This window comes from Spodoptera frugiperda, chromosome 21 (genome assembly GCF_023101765.2).
Source record: "Spodoptera frugiperda isolate SF20-4 chromosome 21, AGI-APGP_CSIRO_Sfru_2.0, whole genome shotgun sequence".
In the NCBI taxonomy this organism is placed as follows: domain Eukaryota; kingdom Metazoa; phylum Arthropoda; class Insecta; order Lepidoptera; family Noctuidae; genus Spodoptera; species Spodoptera frugiperda.
The window spans coordinates 2,953,753-2,971,421 of NC_064232.1; the positions used below are offsets into that span (position 1 = coordinate 2,953,753).

General features: G+C 39.3%; 1 protein-coding gene across 2 annotated transcripts in view; it reads right to left on the reverse strand.

Annotated features, from left to right (window-relative positions):
- Positions 1-17,669, reverse strand: part of LOC118280215 (synaptotagmin-7) — a 670,807-nt gene that overhangs the window by 376,618 nt on the left and 276,520 nt on the right. The gene's annotated exons all lie outside the window — the stretch shown is intronic.

Below are 17,669 nucleotides of genomic sequence, written 5' to 3' on the forward strand. Positions count from 1 at the left end.
TCCTCCGTATTGTACGGTCCATGATTTAACCAAGTAAATACAGGGTGTGGTGAGTATATTATTATTATTGAAATATAATTTGACAATACAGTAGAAGCTCCTTATTCGCGCTTCCTTCATTCGCGTTTTCACTATTCGCGAATTGAAAAATTGCGACCCAATTACCATATTCGCGGTCTAAAACTTTATTCGCGGATCGAATCAAAATATCGGTGCGTAACCTAAAAAAATACATTCGCTATCCTTTGTCAACGCGTCAGTAGAAGGATAAAAAAATAAAATAGACCTTATTACAGCTACGTCTAGATTGTGACTTCTGCCTAAACCTAGTGTGACCTAAACCTGATGATAATAATATTATCATCAGGCAATCTGTATGATCAGAAAGTTCAATTAAACATTTTTTTTATCTACTATTTGCTTCTTAATTTCGTCATCCAGGTACGTATCCCCTATAACCCCATACAAATTACCATTCTATATTCACGGTTTCTGTATTCGCGGCATATTTACGGAACGCATACCCGCGAATAAAGAGCTTCTACTGTAAATATAAGAAATACTTGCAATGTATCTTGATTACTGTATATTTCCACTTAAGCAGCTTTGCCATGTCTCGTATTAATCACATTTTAATGGTGGCCTAGAAGGGATCGTCAACCTTTTTTGTATAGAGGAAATTATTATTGATTTTTCCGTGACTACTGCAATTGTGGACGACTAAATAAATTTTGAACCGAACCGAAAAAAGCCCAGTAATACTTGGGCCGACCCGGGAATCAAACCTTTACCTGGCAGTGGCAATTGTGACAACTTGACCGACAATGCCTTGTCGGTCAAGTTGTCTTTTTCAACAAATAAAAAAATTAGATTTATCAACAACTAATATTACGGTATCACCGACCTCATCTAGGTAGATTTTATTTATATATTTTTAATGTGTAAAACTGCTCTTTTGTAGCCTTTTTACCCGACTGCGCCAGAAGGAGGGTTATGTTTTTCGAGTGTATGTATGTATGTATGTATGTATGTAGGTATGTATGTATGTATGTATGTATGTATGTATAATTGTTTGGCACGCTCTGCAGCCTAAACGGCTTGATGGATTTTGGCTTGAGAGGTGTCGTTAGATTCGTATTTACTGTGAGAGTGACACTGGATATATCAAAATAATAAAAAAACAAAATGGCGGATTTTTGGCGCCAAATTCGAATATTTCTCACTCTGTAGCCTGAACGACTCGAACTCGACCAACTTGGTACCAGAAGCGACCAGGTCGGCTTCCACAAGCCGTGAGGCATGGAAATATCCTCAAAATAGGTGGACTCACCAACCCGCAGTGGCCAGCGTGGTGTTTCAAGGCCAAATAAAACCCTCATGCACAAGACAAATAAAGAAAGGCCCCTAGTCCCCAGCAGTCCTGTATGGCCCGGCCAAGGCAGCGGTCGGTCAACCAACAGGACAGGGGGTGCTAAGAATCTCTGGGTTCGATCAGGCTGCCAAAACAAAACGATTTACTTGGCAACGTATAATGTTAGGACTCTTTTAGGTGAAGAAAGACTAGTTGAGCTAGAAAGTCAAGTGCTCAATAAAATAAATTGGCACATTTTTGGATTGTGTGAAACTCGTTGGAGAGGAGAAGGCCTTTTTAAGTTGAACTCTGGACACTTGTTTTACTATAAGGGCAAAGATAACGACAAATCTGAAGGAGGAGTAGGCCTAATTATTCACAGATCCATGGCAAATAGATTAGTATCGACTGGATACATCTCAGATAGGGTTATCTACGCGACATTATCCATAAACAAGCGATACAAGCTTAAAGTCATCCAAGCCTACGCACCAACAATGAGCTATAACGATACGGAGGTAGAAACCTTCTACGATGACATCAAAAAAGCTACCGAGCAGGACTACTGCCATTTCACTATCATCATGGGCGACTTTAATGCCAGAATAGGAGAAAGACCGGAGGAAGAGAACTGTATCGGGAATTATGGGCTTGGAAAGCGCAATGAAAGGGGTGAAATGCTAGTTCATTTCCTAAAAAGCCAAAACTTGTACGCCATGAATACCTTCTACAAGAAAAAGCCCCAAAACAAATGGACATGGAGACACCCAGATGGCCTTCTGAACGAGTATGATTATATCCTGTCTAACAAAAAGCACATGTTTCTGGACGTAGAGGTTCTAAATCGAATTACTGCTGGAAGTGACCATAGAATCGTAAGAGGGAAGATCAAACTCGACCTAAGGAAGGAGCGTAGAACATTATGCTACAACAAGCCGAAAAGATGGGACTATCGTTCAATTGAAGATCAGAGACAAGTGTTCGAGGAAAAGCTAGAACGCAAGTTTGAAACTTTACCCCTGGGCCAGACAGTGAACGAAATTAGTAAAAACATCAATGAGGCGATAACAGATGTAGCTAAGGCGATGAAAAAACCGAGTCGAAGAGGGAAATATGGCACGATTCTCAGTGATTCTACAAAGGAACTTATTGAAAGAAGAAACCTTACTCCTCAACAATCGTTACAAGAAATTAACCATCTTAATAAATTAATTAGAACTTCTATCAGGCATGACGTTAGGAAGAACAACTATAACATCATTAAAGACACTATAGAGAAATATCGCGGCCCAAAAGTGTTCAGAAGAAAGTTGCAAAAAGGAAATGCCCAGATACATAAAATAACAAAGGAGGACGGAACCACAGTAACCGAAAGACCAGCTATACTCAGAGCTGTGGAGGAATTTTATCACAAACTGTACTCCAGTCAGACCGAGGAACTGATACCATCGAACTCTGATCCAAGAGCCAAGCTTATTCGTCATCTCACTGAGGACTTGCCAGACATAAGCATATATGAGATAAAAAATGCTCTGAAGAAAATGAAGTCAGGAAAGACCCCAGGGGAAGATGGAATTACAAGTGAGCTTTTAAAGTACGGTGGCAAGGCTATACTCAAACAATTACAGGTCCTATTTAACAAAGTTATCCACGAGGGAGTTACTCCGGATGAATGGAAAAACGCCATAGGGACCTTAATTCATAAAAAAGGAGATAAGGCTAAAATCGCAAACTACAGGCCCATATGTATCTTAGGCCACATATATAAACTTTTCACCAAAGTAGTATGTGCAAGACTTGCCAATCGCCTAGATGCTGCGCAGCCAGTAGAACAGGCTGGGTTCCGGTCCAAATTTTCAACAATTGATCACATCTTCACCATGAGGCAGCTGTTCGAGAAATGTAGGGAGTACAACTTATCGGTGCACGTAGGGTTTGTTGATTATGAGAAGGCATTCGATTCAGTGGAACATTGGGCTGTATTTCATGCACTCAAGCGATCCAACGTGGACGATCGATATGTTCAAGTCATCAAAGACATATACAGCAAGGCTACCCTACAAATAAGCCTGCATGAGTTGACAGACCCAATTAAAATGTCTCGTGGTGTAAGACAGGGTGACACCATCTCGCCAAAATTGTTCACATCGGCACTGGAGGATATGTTTCGCACAATAGATTGGTCCAACAAAGGCATAAATATAAACGGAGGGAAATTAACACATTTAAGGTTTGCTGACGATATTGCTATTATAGCCACCTCTGTAGAAGATCTTCAAAGTATGCTCGAGGACTTGCAGCAAGCCTCGTGTAAAATCGGCCTAAAAATGAATATCAATAAAACCCAATTTATGACCCAGGACGGTGTGGATCATATTGAGGTAAATGGGCAAAAAATACAGCGAGTTCCACACTACATTTACCTAGGTCAAATGCTCTCCCTCGATAAAAATGCTCAAAAGGAAGAGATAAAGCGGCGGATCAGGCTAGGATGGGCAGCCTTCAATAAACTGGAGGATGTCCTGAAAGGGAAACTGCCTATGAGCCTAAAGCGGAGAGTGTACGACCAATGCGTCCTCCCCGTGATGACGTACGGTTGTGAAACCTGGACCCTCACAGTGGAAGCCATGGAAAAACTTAAGGTGGCACAGCGAGCTATGGAACGAGCTATGTTAGGTGTATCACTGAGAGACAGGATCAGGAACACCGAGATCAGAAGGAGAACAAAACTCACCGACATAGCTCAAAGAGTAGCCTCGCTTAAGTGGAAATGGGCCGGGCACATAAGCCGTAGGGAGGACGGAAGATGGAGCCAAAAGGTGCTTGACTGGAGACCAAGATCGGGCCACAGGAACCGAGGGAAACCGCTAGCTCGCTGGAGCGATGATATCGCGAAAGCCGCAGGTCCGATGTGGAGAAGGAAGGCAAAAGACCGAAGTGTATGGAGTGCATTGGAGGAGGCCTATATCCTGCAGTGGATGTAATGGGCTGTAGAAAGAAGAAGAAGATCCTGAACGACTCGATGGATTTCCGCTTGATAGGGGTCATTTGATTCGTATTTACTGTGAGAGTGACACTAGATACCTATAATTATCAAAATATAAAAATAATAAAACTAAAAAAAATAAAATAAAATAAGTAATTTAAAAAACTAAAAAACCCGACTGCGTTTCTTTATAATATTAAAATGAAAAAACCCTAAAACAAGAAAGTCATCGTAAAATTTAAGCAGTCGGGACCCATTCTAGAAAGTCAGCCGTATGTGCCCTCACTAAGTCATATTTAGAATGGGTCCCGACTGCTTAAATTTTACGATGACTTTCTTGTTTTAGGGTTTTTTCATTTTAATATTATAAAGAAACGCAGTCGGGTTTTTTAGTTTTTTAAATTACTTATTTTATTACAATAATAAATTAATTTGATTTCTTTTTTTTTAAACTGACATGGTCAATAACACTAACATTAGAATATAATAAGACAGGATATTTAGTTATTCAATTCATCCATGATCATGGCGCTTGCAACAGTACCGAAATATCGGAAACCCATAAACATGGTAAATATCCCGTCTTAAGTTCTAATGTTAGTTAGTTATTTCATTTCATTTCATTATTTACTAATATTACGGTCATTCCTTCAGTTCACACACACTCTCAACACCAAAGATTGTCAACCTCGACCCTGCATACCTGTCTACCCCCCAGCTTTATAGGAGCCATTAAATACCAAGGCCAGGCCACTTTGTCATGGTATTTACGCAACGCCCATAACCGGCAGTTTCTTTCAAACGAAATGTATTAAGTCCCATCGGTTTCTTTGTTCTTCACGCTTTTTGTAAAGTAGCGATGAAAATGCTGTTATTCGTGAATGGAAGGAAAAGGTGTTTTGAGTTAGGAGGATTAGGAGGGTCAAATATCACTGTGTGATATGATATGTCACTGGGTGCTTTTTTGGCCTTTGAGGGGTTAAGCAGAGGTGTATAACTATGTACGATGAAACACTGTTACGTTTAGTATTGCCCAGCAAGAGTCTTGCAAGTCTCCAATTTACCAATTAGCCAACTTTATTTTTTTATACCATTATGATTTCACCTTATGTTGCTCGGCAATACAAGTTATATTAATGAATTCCATAGGCAAGAGCTGCGGATTGCCTGGGGTGGTTTTAGTAAGAGTCAGATGATTTCCCTCTTCAAAAAAAAGGCATGCCTTTGGGATTAAAAAAGTTATTTGGTGTCTTACATTAAATTCACCAAGAGAAGTGGAAACTGTCGTTTTCTTTTTGGAGAAAAACAGACAGTTTCTTTGCGATTTTTTATTTATTATATTTATTACTAGCGACCCGCCCCAGCTTCGCATGGGTGCAATGGTGATATATTATACCTGTATTATACATAAAAACCTTCCTCATGAGTTACTCTATCTATTAAAAAAAACCGCATCAAAATCCGTTGCGTAGTTTTAAAGATTTAAGCGTTCATAGGGACATACAACATGACACATGACAGAAAAAGCGACTTTGTTTTATACTATGTAGTGATGATAGATTTATTTCTTTGCGAGATCCAAGATAATCATTCATGTCCCTGGGACTCGGAGCAGGGATAGATTACGGTCTAAACAATACATTGGCCAACAAAAATGCGGATGAAGTTGCGAGCAAAGGCTAAATTAAACTATTTATATCGCAAATGACTAAGGACTTGTTTCACCATATCTGGATAGTCTCTATGTATCAGATAACTTCGAATTAAGAACGTAACTTGTATGCACTATCTGTCACATAAGTTTAACGGGCACTTATATGAAGGTGATGAAACAGGCGCTTATAATGTACACCCACTTTTCACCATTTGTGTTATAAGTCCCATGTAATAGGGGGTGAGCGTTGTGAGTGTTACCATAAACCGGGCACAATTCCAGACTCCGTGCTACTACTGAGAAATGTTGGAAAAACCGAAAAAAGCCCAGTAATACTTTTAATTAATTAAAATTAATAGCTACAGTAAAACAGATTTGGCCCAACGTCCACCTACTTAAAATACCTCTGAAAACTTCAGAAATCATGTTTAGAACCCATTTGTGTCTCCCACTACCTCTGTGTACAGTAATGTTCAGTGTTTCAGTCTCCAATCAGGCCTAAGTGAAGAGCCGTGTTCAGGCGATATGCCTAGATACTGGTTGCTCTTTAAGTATTAATGTTACAAAGCTTAGATATCAGCCTACTGCTATTTTTATGATATAAGTCGCTAAACGAGCAGATAGATTACCTGATGATAAGCAATCGTCACCGCCCATGGACACATAAAACACCAGATTTGCAAGTGCGTTACCGGCGTTTTGGGGGTTAGGAATTTAAAGGTTGTTGGGCAATTAATTTCACACAACGAAACACAACGCAATCGTTGTTTCACGTCGGTTTTCTGTGAGGTCGTGGTATCACTCCGGTCGAGCCGGCTCATTCGTGCCGAAGCATGGCTCTCCCACACTTAAGACTTAACTTAAAATATCAGCCAATTGCTTTTCATTCTACGTGATGGTTTCTCCGGAAGATTTAAACCTTGTGGCATAACAGACGTTAAATATGAGTTTGCTTTACGTTTAAAACAATCAAAACGAGACCGCGTTCGGAGTTCTAATTCTAAATAGGTTGATTTATTCAAGCCGGCCAATCGGAACGTCAAACTCTTATTAAGAGTACAGGCATTTGTCACCACCTCATGAGAAATTACAATCTATTGAAAACTTTTCTACCATTGGTTGTTGAAAAGGCAATATTAACGACTACGTAATAAATAATAATTATAATCAAAGAAGTCAAGCAGCAGCGCTCTCAACTGTGATTTCTATTGCTATTTATGTACGCGTCAAGCGTGATAATAGGATAGATGACAAATTTTCATTTTAATGTCGGTCTTGTAGATTATTTTAAAACATTAGACACGTATTTTTTGTTTTCTTACGGAAACAAATACTTTCGAAGATATATCGATTTGAAATATCGCCTGAAGTCACTTTTGAGTACATTTTTTACAAAGAAATGACGTATTTTCTTCAACTCCTAAACTTTGATTCATTTTATTTAAGTATCATATCTTATATGACAGAATAAAAAAATATCTACGTGTTATTGTTATTACCTAAATGACGGACTAATTAGATTTTTAATTTCCATACCCCGTCATCATCCCTATTATGACAAATCTTCTCATGTAAAGAAGGTACATTGTCCTGCAGGGAATAAAACGGTGATCATTACTATGGTAATCATAGTTCAGTCACGGGCAGTTTATTCTTATATCAAACTAGCTTCTACCAGCGTCCCCATGGGATAAAAATTCGCAATTTTGTCGTGATTGTGTAACAGACATATGCACAAACATACAAACTCACAAACTTTCGCATCATCACTACATAGTACAAAACAAAGTCGCTTTTTCTGTCATGTTGTATGTCCCTATGAACGCTTAAATCTTTAAAACTACGCAACGGATTTTGATGCGGTTTTTTTTAATAGATAGAGTAACTCATGAGGAAGGTTTTTATGTATAATACAGGTATAATATATCACCATTGCACCCATGCGAAGCTGGGGCGGGTCGCTAGTTTATAATATTAGCAAGATTGTGATGTGAATACAGATTTTTTTTAACTGATTTCAAAAAACGAAGGCGATTTTTGGTTATACCCGTTTATATTTATGCATGGTTTGTTCACGATTATCTCAGGATTGGCTGAACCAATATTAATACGATCGTGAAAATGTGAAAAGTGGATGTACATTGTACAGTGGCAATTAAATACATGCCATAATGTGCACCTCTACCCCTTCGGGGATTAAAGGCGTGACGATATGTATGTATGTATGTATGTATTTGTTAAAACTAAGGAGCAGTTTCTTTTATATTAATCGACTTTACCTATTAATAAAGAAGTTGAAATCCTTTTTTATAACTTAATTAGATTAAATTCGATATCACGATTTAAAGTGCTTCTGGATCTCATGTAGTGTGTAGACATAAGTCAGCTGAAATAAAATTATTATACGAGTAGTTCTCAGATTGTCAGCTGTTTCTGACACGCTCTACAACTAATTCATACTCAGATATGGTGCGGCCCTTATCTGTCACTTGCAAATCTCGTTATTTGGTGATGGAGATGTGACACAGATATGGGAATATATACTTTATGTACAAGTTTTTAAGTTGTTATATTCAATGTTAAGATAGTTAACTAGATGATAAATAAAATTGGGTAAGTATAACTTTGATTTTAAGGTTCCTTTTTGTGTGACAATTATAATTATAAGTGTGGCCATACCACAATTAGGTACCTATTCTTTATGTATCTGATCACGATGATAACAAATTTTATTTTTCCAAAATCTCTGTAGTAGGTTACCATGGGGTGTTTAGCAACAGGCCTACTTGCAGTATTGTACATACAATGTAACTAAAATAATTATTTATTTTTGCATAGAAAAAACCATTCATTTCTCTTTAAAAATTTTAAAAAAAAAACGTTGCCCCACATTAGGATTTTCTCCTGTATCGTGGGTGCGTTTACAAACATACAAGTTCACATACACATGACACCCAGACCCGAAACAACACTACACGTTGTGCAGCAGCGCCAACCGTGCAGTCAAAGATCGGTGTTTAGCAACAGACTGATCTAAAATATAACTTTAACATAATTATTTTTACAAAGAAAAAGCCCAGAATTCACACAACACACATAACGTGTCTATCCCTAACATCAAACCTACATCCTACAAATAACTCATCTCATCTAATGGCTGTAGCCTCAAACGTAATAATGGCGGCATTCTGACACGTTTTGAGGACACGATGGAATGATAATTGTCTCTTAGTAGTCCTAGTATGTGGGTACTTATTGAAGATATACCAGTACGAATGTAGGCTAACCGCCGTTGAAGGATACTCCGGGCTTCGGGGCTCGCGTGACGATCTCCGGCCACTGTAAGTGCGGGTCTGCGGACGGCGAGCAAGGGTAGCTCGCCGCACGAACAGAACCAGACCTGTGCGTGTGGCGCGTCGCGTTCCACGCGCGCCTCAAAGAGCCTTCAGACCACCACAGATGGGGTCCAGTAGGGCTGATGCCTAATCCGGAGCTGCGGACTACCTAGCGGGTTTACCGGGGCTCCGTTTCGAAAAGCAGGGGTAGTAACGGGGTGGTTTTTAGTCAGTAAAAATCTGACACTCCCTCTCGCCTTGCCCTGACGAGAGAAGACATTAGATGATTTTCCCCCTCAAAAAAAAACACCGTCCTCCGAATCATTTAATGGTTACTTAACCCAGTCCTTAGCAATGGTTTTCGATACAAAATCGCTACTAAGGAGTAGTTTAAGTAATCATGAAATGTCCCTGAGTGCGGCAGTTAGCGTGCTTTTCCACCAGAGATGTGCTATGTAGGTATGCTACGAAGATTTATGAAGTTGTGAAACTATGTGACCATTTCCACTAATACTAAGTTATGTAGCTTTACGAGAAAGATGCGTAACGAGTATGCGATGTATCGATTGTAGGGAAGCCGTTCATAGCACACTTTTATAGCTTAGCCGAGTCCGTTTCCACCAGGGCTTTTTATTTATTTTGAGGGGGGAAAATCGCCCAATGCCTTCAGTGTCAGACTCTTACTGACTAAAAACCACCCCGTTCCTACTAGTTCTAAGCTATGTGTACCAATAAAACTGATTGTACGGTTGACGCGGTGGGTGGCTGCCGTGCAACGTGTAGCGGTTTCGATTCCCGCACGCAGCAACTCTTTGTGTAATCCACAAATTGTTGTTTCGGGTCTGGGTGTCATGTATAATATGTGAACTTGTATGTTTGTAAACGCACCCACGACACAGGAGAAAATCCTAGAATGGGGCGCCAAACGCCAAACGCATCCACAGCAACGTAACATAGTAATATTATATCTTCAGTGGAAAATACAAAATGAAATGTGGGAAGTTATTCAATTGTACCAGTTCGAATGTAGGCTTATAACGATGTTAAATGAGTTTTGTATGATCAAAGTGTCCTAGAAATACTTGGCGTATATCGAAATGTAACTTGAATACTTAAGTTATTTCGATTCGACCCAAAATTGGCTGCCTTTCGATTAATGAACCTATTCTAGAAGTAATGATGTAAACGAAAATTAGCCGTCTTTGGGTTCTTTCATGAACCTATTTCTAATGAGGCAAGCGAGTAACCCCACCACCTAAGTCAGTTAACTAAAAATCACGGTTTACTCACGTAAATTAATGGAGCTCTACTAGTTTCGAGTCACAGAATGACTCTTCATTATGAGCAACGTGCGCAGACGCGACGGCGTCGCGCAGCCTACTGCTAGAGCTTTTGGATGATTTTTCACCATAAAAAAAGTGATACCGCGGCCTCATACAAAATCCCCGTGAAATAACATTTACGTAGTATTTCACTCAACCTGTTTGACAGATCATTACATACAAATAAATAACGTCACGCCTTTTATCCCCGAAGTGGTAGGCAGAAGTGCACATTACAGCACGTAATGCCGCTACGAAATGTACACCCAATTTTCACCATTTGTGTTATAAGTCCCACGTAATATTGCCATATATTGTGAGTCTATTGCCATATACTGGGCACATTTCCAGTCTCCGTGCTATTGCTGAAATATTTTCGAAAAACCGAAAAAAGCCCAGCAATACTTCGCCCGACCCGGGAATTGAACTCGAGACCCCTTGCTCGGCAGTTGTACTTGCAACCACTCGGCCAACGAGACAGTTTTCATTACATATAATAATACATAATCAATCATTTTAATTCATAAATAAAACCTTGATCATCTTTTCCCGAAATCTCATAAACTCTTGCTCAGCAACCACCCTCTTAATCACTTTACTTACGACCCAATGTAAACCTATAATAAAACAACTTAAGTCTCCTTCTTAAACTCATATTTCACAGGGAGGCGAGCGAAGTCAGGTTATTTGTTAGTTAAGTACGTCACCGACAGATGGCGTTTGGTCTTAACAGCGCCTATATTAGCTTACTGCAGATGGTGCAAGTATTAAGAGCACGCAGATTGTCTTTTTGAATTTTAATGTAACATTGCAAAATTCTTGACCCATGGAACTACAAATATAACGTGGTTTCTCATTGTGGGCCTTATAAAGAAGCTTGAGCTTCTTTATAAGATAGGGCTGTGCTCGCAGTTTCTTTGCGAGAACGAATAAAAAACGAGGAGTTCTGCAAACGAACAAAAGTCGCCAACATAGCCCAGAGGATAAGCAAGCTGACGTGTTAGTTGGCAGGGCGCATAGCGTGGAGAACTGACGGCCGCCCGGAGCAGCAACGTTCTCGCGTGGAGACCGCGTACTGGCAAGCACAGCGTAGGACGTCCACCATAAAAATAAAATTCTTGAGTTACAAATACACAACCATTTTTTACCAGAAGTAAGATAATGGAAGTCATATCTTTGTAGAAGGAACATCTTCTTCTCTACCTAATTAAGAGAAGATGTGAACATAATTTCCAATAAAACGTACTTTCAATCTGAATCGATCGTAAGAAGCGGTTGCACATACTAGATGGCGCTAATAATACAGTAAATATATTTAATAATTTAAGTGTGGGAAAGTCATGCTTCGGCACGAATGGGCCGCGCCAGTTCGATCGGAGTGATACCACGGCCTCATAGAAAACTGACGTGAAACAACGCTAGCGTGGTGTTTCGTTGTAAAGAGAGGTTACAGGAGGCCCATTTATTATTTAATTCCTAACCCTCAAAAGGCCGGCAACACACTTCTTACGCCTCTGGTGTTTCAAGTGTCCATGGGCGGCGGCGATTGCATACCATCAGGTGATACGTCTGCTAGTTTACCAGCGTAATCCATAAAATCAACATTGTATTAAAAGTCAAAGTCAAAGTCAAATTTATTTCAATGTCAATTTATTTCCATTAATGCTTAAAGGCACCTTTGTAACGTCAAATTGATTTGTCCCTCACTCTGTCTGTCAGTGAAGCTAGGTGCTCGTTCCAAAGTGTAGCTTCGAATGTATATAAGTTTTTAAACTGACATAGTCACTAACACTATTATTAGAACTTAAGACGGGATATTTACCATGTTTATTTATGTCTATGAGTTTCCGATATTTCGGCACTGTTGCAAGCGCCATGATCACGGATGAACTGATACACGGAAACACATAGACATAAATAAACATAATAAATATCCCGTCTCAAGTACTAATTATAGCTTCGAATGGATTTGTGGAGGCACCTGACAAGTGACAGATGCCAGAAGTCGCACATAGACTATCGACGAGCAAATCAACGGATGACGTCATAAATATCCTGTATCGTACATGTGTATTCATATGTCGGCAGTATTTCCGAACCGATACGACCTTCAAACCTTCAAGAAAAAAGAATACTCCTTTTAAAAAAAAATGCCGGCAATGCACCTGTGACTCCTCTGGTGTTGCGGGTGTCCATGGACGGCGCTGATCGCTTACCATCAGGTGAATCGTTTGCTCGTTTGCCTCCTATTCCATAAAAAAAACATGGATAGAAAATCCCAATGAACAACAGTTGGGCAGAAAGCCCGCCAGGCACGATCACCTCGCCTGGTCGGAGGATCCTCTTTTTCTTAGGTAACTTTATCTCACTTTTCCCTAAAGATTCATCTCTATAGCCAATATCTTATAACTTGTACCATACGTTGTGAATTATATTTAAGCGTATATATTTGTTGTAACACATGCCGCTTATTACTTTCAACTCAATTTACGCGAATTGTACAATTTTGCTGCAGATATTTTTGTATTGCTGATCGACTGTTGAAATCGGTTATGATAATTTATCTTCACGGTTTTTAATCTATGAAGGGTTAAGCATGATTACGAAGCATTTTTTTTATTGGGACAAGCCCGCCTAAACCTCCTATGCCGCTGCAACTCCTGTAAGCCAGGATCTACAGTAGATACAACCATGAAAACACCAGGACATTGAAGTCCGGCGCGTCCCAAGGACATGAATGTCTTGGTTCCCGCAACAAAACAAATCAGAAGATGTTATTAGAGGAGAAGAAAAAGAAACGATTACGAAGCATATTAAGCATGAGATGCATAATTTATTACGTTATTCAATCTCATGTTAAAAGAACGAATGTTAAAGATTAGATTAGTTTTCAGCCATGATCGTCGCACGGCAGGGCAAAGGTTTCCCCTCCCCTAAAAATAACTATTACAGCGAGTATTTTTCAGGCGAAAAAAAAAAACGTCTATAGTAATGACAGTAAACGAGCAGATGGGTCACCTGATTTTTTTTATGTTTAATAGGCCGACGTTTGGCCGCTATCTCGCCTGATGGTAAGTGATGATGCGGCCTACGATGGAGCACGTCTGCCCATAAGCAACCTATTCACTCGGGCTTTGAAGACACCCAGGTTATACCCATCAGGAAACACAGACTTCGGCAAGGAGTTCCACTCCCTAGCAGTTCGCACAAGGAAGCTTGAAGCTAAGCTCTTCGTGCGAGTGGGTGGGATATCCACCATGAAACGGTGACGCCTCGCCGATTGTCTTGTGGTTTGATGATGGAAAGGACTAGGAGGAATCAAGTTGTGAACTTCCTGATGGTCTCCTGCGACACTATAAGAGTTACAAATGCCTTATGGAGGTTAAGGTTTTAAAGATTAATTACGAATCAATGTGATACGTGTGTGCTGACTTGAATGACAGATCACTTTTTATCTCAATGACAGAAGCCAGTAAGAAATAGAGAAGATCCTTATCCTAATCCTAACTAATATTATCCTAATCCTAATCCTAATCCTAATCCTAACTTCCTAATCCTAACTAATATTATAAATGTGAAAGTAACTCTGTCTGTCTGTCTGTCTGTTACGCTTTCACGCCTAAACCAGGGAACCGATTTTGATGAAATTTGGTACAGAAATAGAATAGACCCTGAGGAACAATATAGGCTTACTTTTTATTGCAAAAAATAGGGGAGAATAGGTAAACATAGGGGATGAATGTTCATATGCAAATTCATCATTTTTAAAGACGTAACAGTGAAACTTTGTATTACACAACCACGCGGACGAAGTCGCGGGCAAAGGCTAGTATCCTAATAATTTTTAGCCCTACTCATAATTAGAACTTGACACTTTACACTAGGCAGTCGCTCTAGCAACCACTAAACTATTAAAGTGGTCGCATATCGGGTACACATAATGAGATTACCATTCATATTCATAGCATGTACCCGCAAGCGACCAGGCAGCGGAAATTGGAACATCGCCCAATTTACTATAATACGCCTGGTGGGATGTAAAATTGAGTGCTAGTATGGTTCCGTGGTTTAAATAGTGTGTGTTAAGTGTGGGAGTTTGAGTCTTGGGTTAGGTAAAGCTTTTGTTGTAAGGATCACTTTGATTTTCACTTTAGTTTTTACGAAAATGTCACTAATTCTTATTCTCAAATGGCTAGTAGGGTGAAAAGTTGCACACGCCGTGAGGTCATGGGTTTTTTCCCGGTTTGCGTTAATTGCTATTCGGTTTTTCTAAAATCAATGTAGTAGCATGAAGTTTCAAATCGCATATATAGGTTTTTAAGTATTCACGAGTAGGCACGAAGTGGGCTGGCTCGACCGGAGTGATACTAATTACCTCCTATCGCAATCTTTCCAATCCCCGATTCCCCACGAACCCTTATATTCCTCACCCCCAAAAGGCCGGCAACACACTTGTTAAGCCTCTGATGTTTCGGATGCCCATCTGCGGCGGCGATTGCTTACCATCAGGTGATCCGTCTGCTCTTTTAACGGCTTATAGCATAAAAAACCTATCTTGAAATCAACGCCTTCTACCTTTACTATCAATACTGTAGGTTGTGGAGTGTGAAGATTGAAGAATTAGAAGATAGATATTAAAAGTCTCTCACGGTAGAAATATATAATTTATTTTTATATACAGAAGTCACAAGAGTTCAGCACAACACAAGTATAGTGTACAGAAGGAGTGAAATATTAGATGAGAACGGATAGATGAAAACGATAGTTAGGAAAACATATATAAAAGCGCGACGAAATTGAATCGGAGTAAAACTCTTTAATTAAATCCGAGTAAGTAGAAGTCTAACACAAACGCAACTCGCTGATGGCCTACGTGCGACTCTCGACACCTGTCACTTTTTATTTTCTTTTATTAAATCAAGTCAATTGACAGGAGTCGCAACTCCAAAGAGTTTAATAATAATAGGTCGCCACAATACGTATATCCAGGTATACAGGGTGTCCCTGAAGTCGACGTCCAACAGGCACCAGATGATCGGCAAAGTTCCAAATGTTATCAGAAAAATTGATAAATATTCTAAGTCTTACAGTTTTTAAATTAGTGACTTATGTGTTATCCACGAAAAAGTACACCCTGTGCCAGTCTTTTGACTCTTGTTGCTACAAATCTTTATTTTTTCGTCTGCAGTCTTCCTTACATTATCAAGAGTTTGACAAGAGATCCTTGCTGATTTTCAACATGATGATAACAAATAGCGTGCAAAGTGTTGTCTAGTGCATACGAGGTTGTAACGTATGATTTGAGTACACTAGAAGAAATATTAGTAAGTCCAAATAAATTCATCGAAACGGAGTTTCGTTGAAAAATCTTTTTTTGTGTCGAATTTAAGAAATAATTTGCAAAGTGCTATACCATTTTATAATCCTTATTAAATGCGCCAACTTTGATGAAATTTGCCACTACTAACGCCATACATAATTTATTCAGTACAGTCACTTAAAGTAAGGTGAAAATTTTATTCAGAGTATTTGGTTCCTCTAAAACTAACAATGTTTTCCAATCTAAAGCAGTTGGCTAAGAATTTATGATTCCATATTACTGGAGTACTATTCAGGATAATGTAAGGAAGACTGCAGACGAAAAAATAAAGATTTGTAGCAACAAGAGTCAAAAGACTGGCACAGGGTGTACTTTTTCGTGGATAACACACAAGTCACTGTAATTTAAAAACTGTAGGACTTAGATTTTTTTTTATATTTTTCTGTTAACAGTTGGAACCTTGCTGATCATCTAGTGCCCGTTGGACGTCGATTTCAGGGACACCCTGTATAAACGGTCCAATTTTGACAGTCCTAAGGGAGAAGCAATCGAGTGGAAATGTTCTCAACATACATATATATACATGTATATGTTATGTTACTTTGTGCGTTAAACGAACTGAAAACGTGTGTTCCGGTCATTACATGAACTTTTGTAGTATGTTATGTTTATAGCTGTTCATTGTTATGTGTCAAAAATGCTCGACTGCCTCGTTGGTCAAGTGGTTGGAAGTGCAACTGCCGGACAATGAGTCTCGGGTTCGATTGCCAGGTGCAAAGTGTTACTGAGCTTTTTTTGGTTAATATTTCTCAGTAGTAACACTGAGTATGGGATTGTGCTCAGTATATGGCAATAGACTCCCCTATTACACGGGACTTACAATTGGTGAAAATTGGGTGTACCTACATTGTATAGCGGCATTACGTGCCATAATGTGCACCTCTGCCTACCCATTCGAGGATAAAAGACGCGACGTTACATTATGTGTAAAAAATGGCCATTTTGTTACCACTCCTACTCTTTCCGATCCGGGTTTCTTACTCCTTCTCTTTAAGCTGGAGCGGGGTGGTTTTTAGTCAGTACGAGTCTGACAATCCCTCTCGCCTCACCCAAGGCGGAAGAAGTTATTGGAAGATTACAACTAAAAAAATATTTGGTAATACTCTCAGTCTGAAGGCAATTAAATTACCTATCATATGACATACATTATCAATAAAAAAAAACCTGTATCGAAAAATATTTATCTAGAAATGAAAAAGAAAACACGCCAGTGACTCCGTATATGTATATACACACAAACATACATACATACATATGTATGTATGTGCTGTGTTCATTCGTTTGCATATAAAATGCAACGCTTTTTGATACCTCTGGGGATTTTTACTGAGAGCCAATTCGTTGTTCATTGTAATGAATGTATTACAAGCCTGTTTTGCAATAAAGGGGTAGCCGGAAGTGTAGATATATTGTATAATGATTACAGATAACAGAGATTGTAATAGGATATAATAACTATCGTGAGACATACTAAATTAACTAAACATTACTGTTTACTCACGTTTTTGGAGAAAAACTCTACTAGTTTCGAGTCATAGAGGGATTCTTCTTCATGAGCAGTGTGTGTAGATGCGGTGACATCGTTTAGCAGCGCAGCAGCGCGACAATCGCCGCGTCGTGTGTCGCGGAATGCTGTTCATG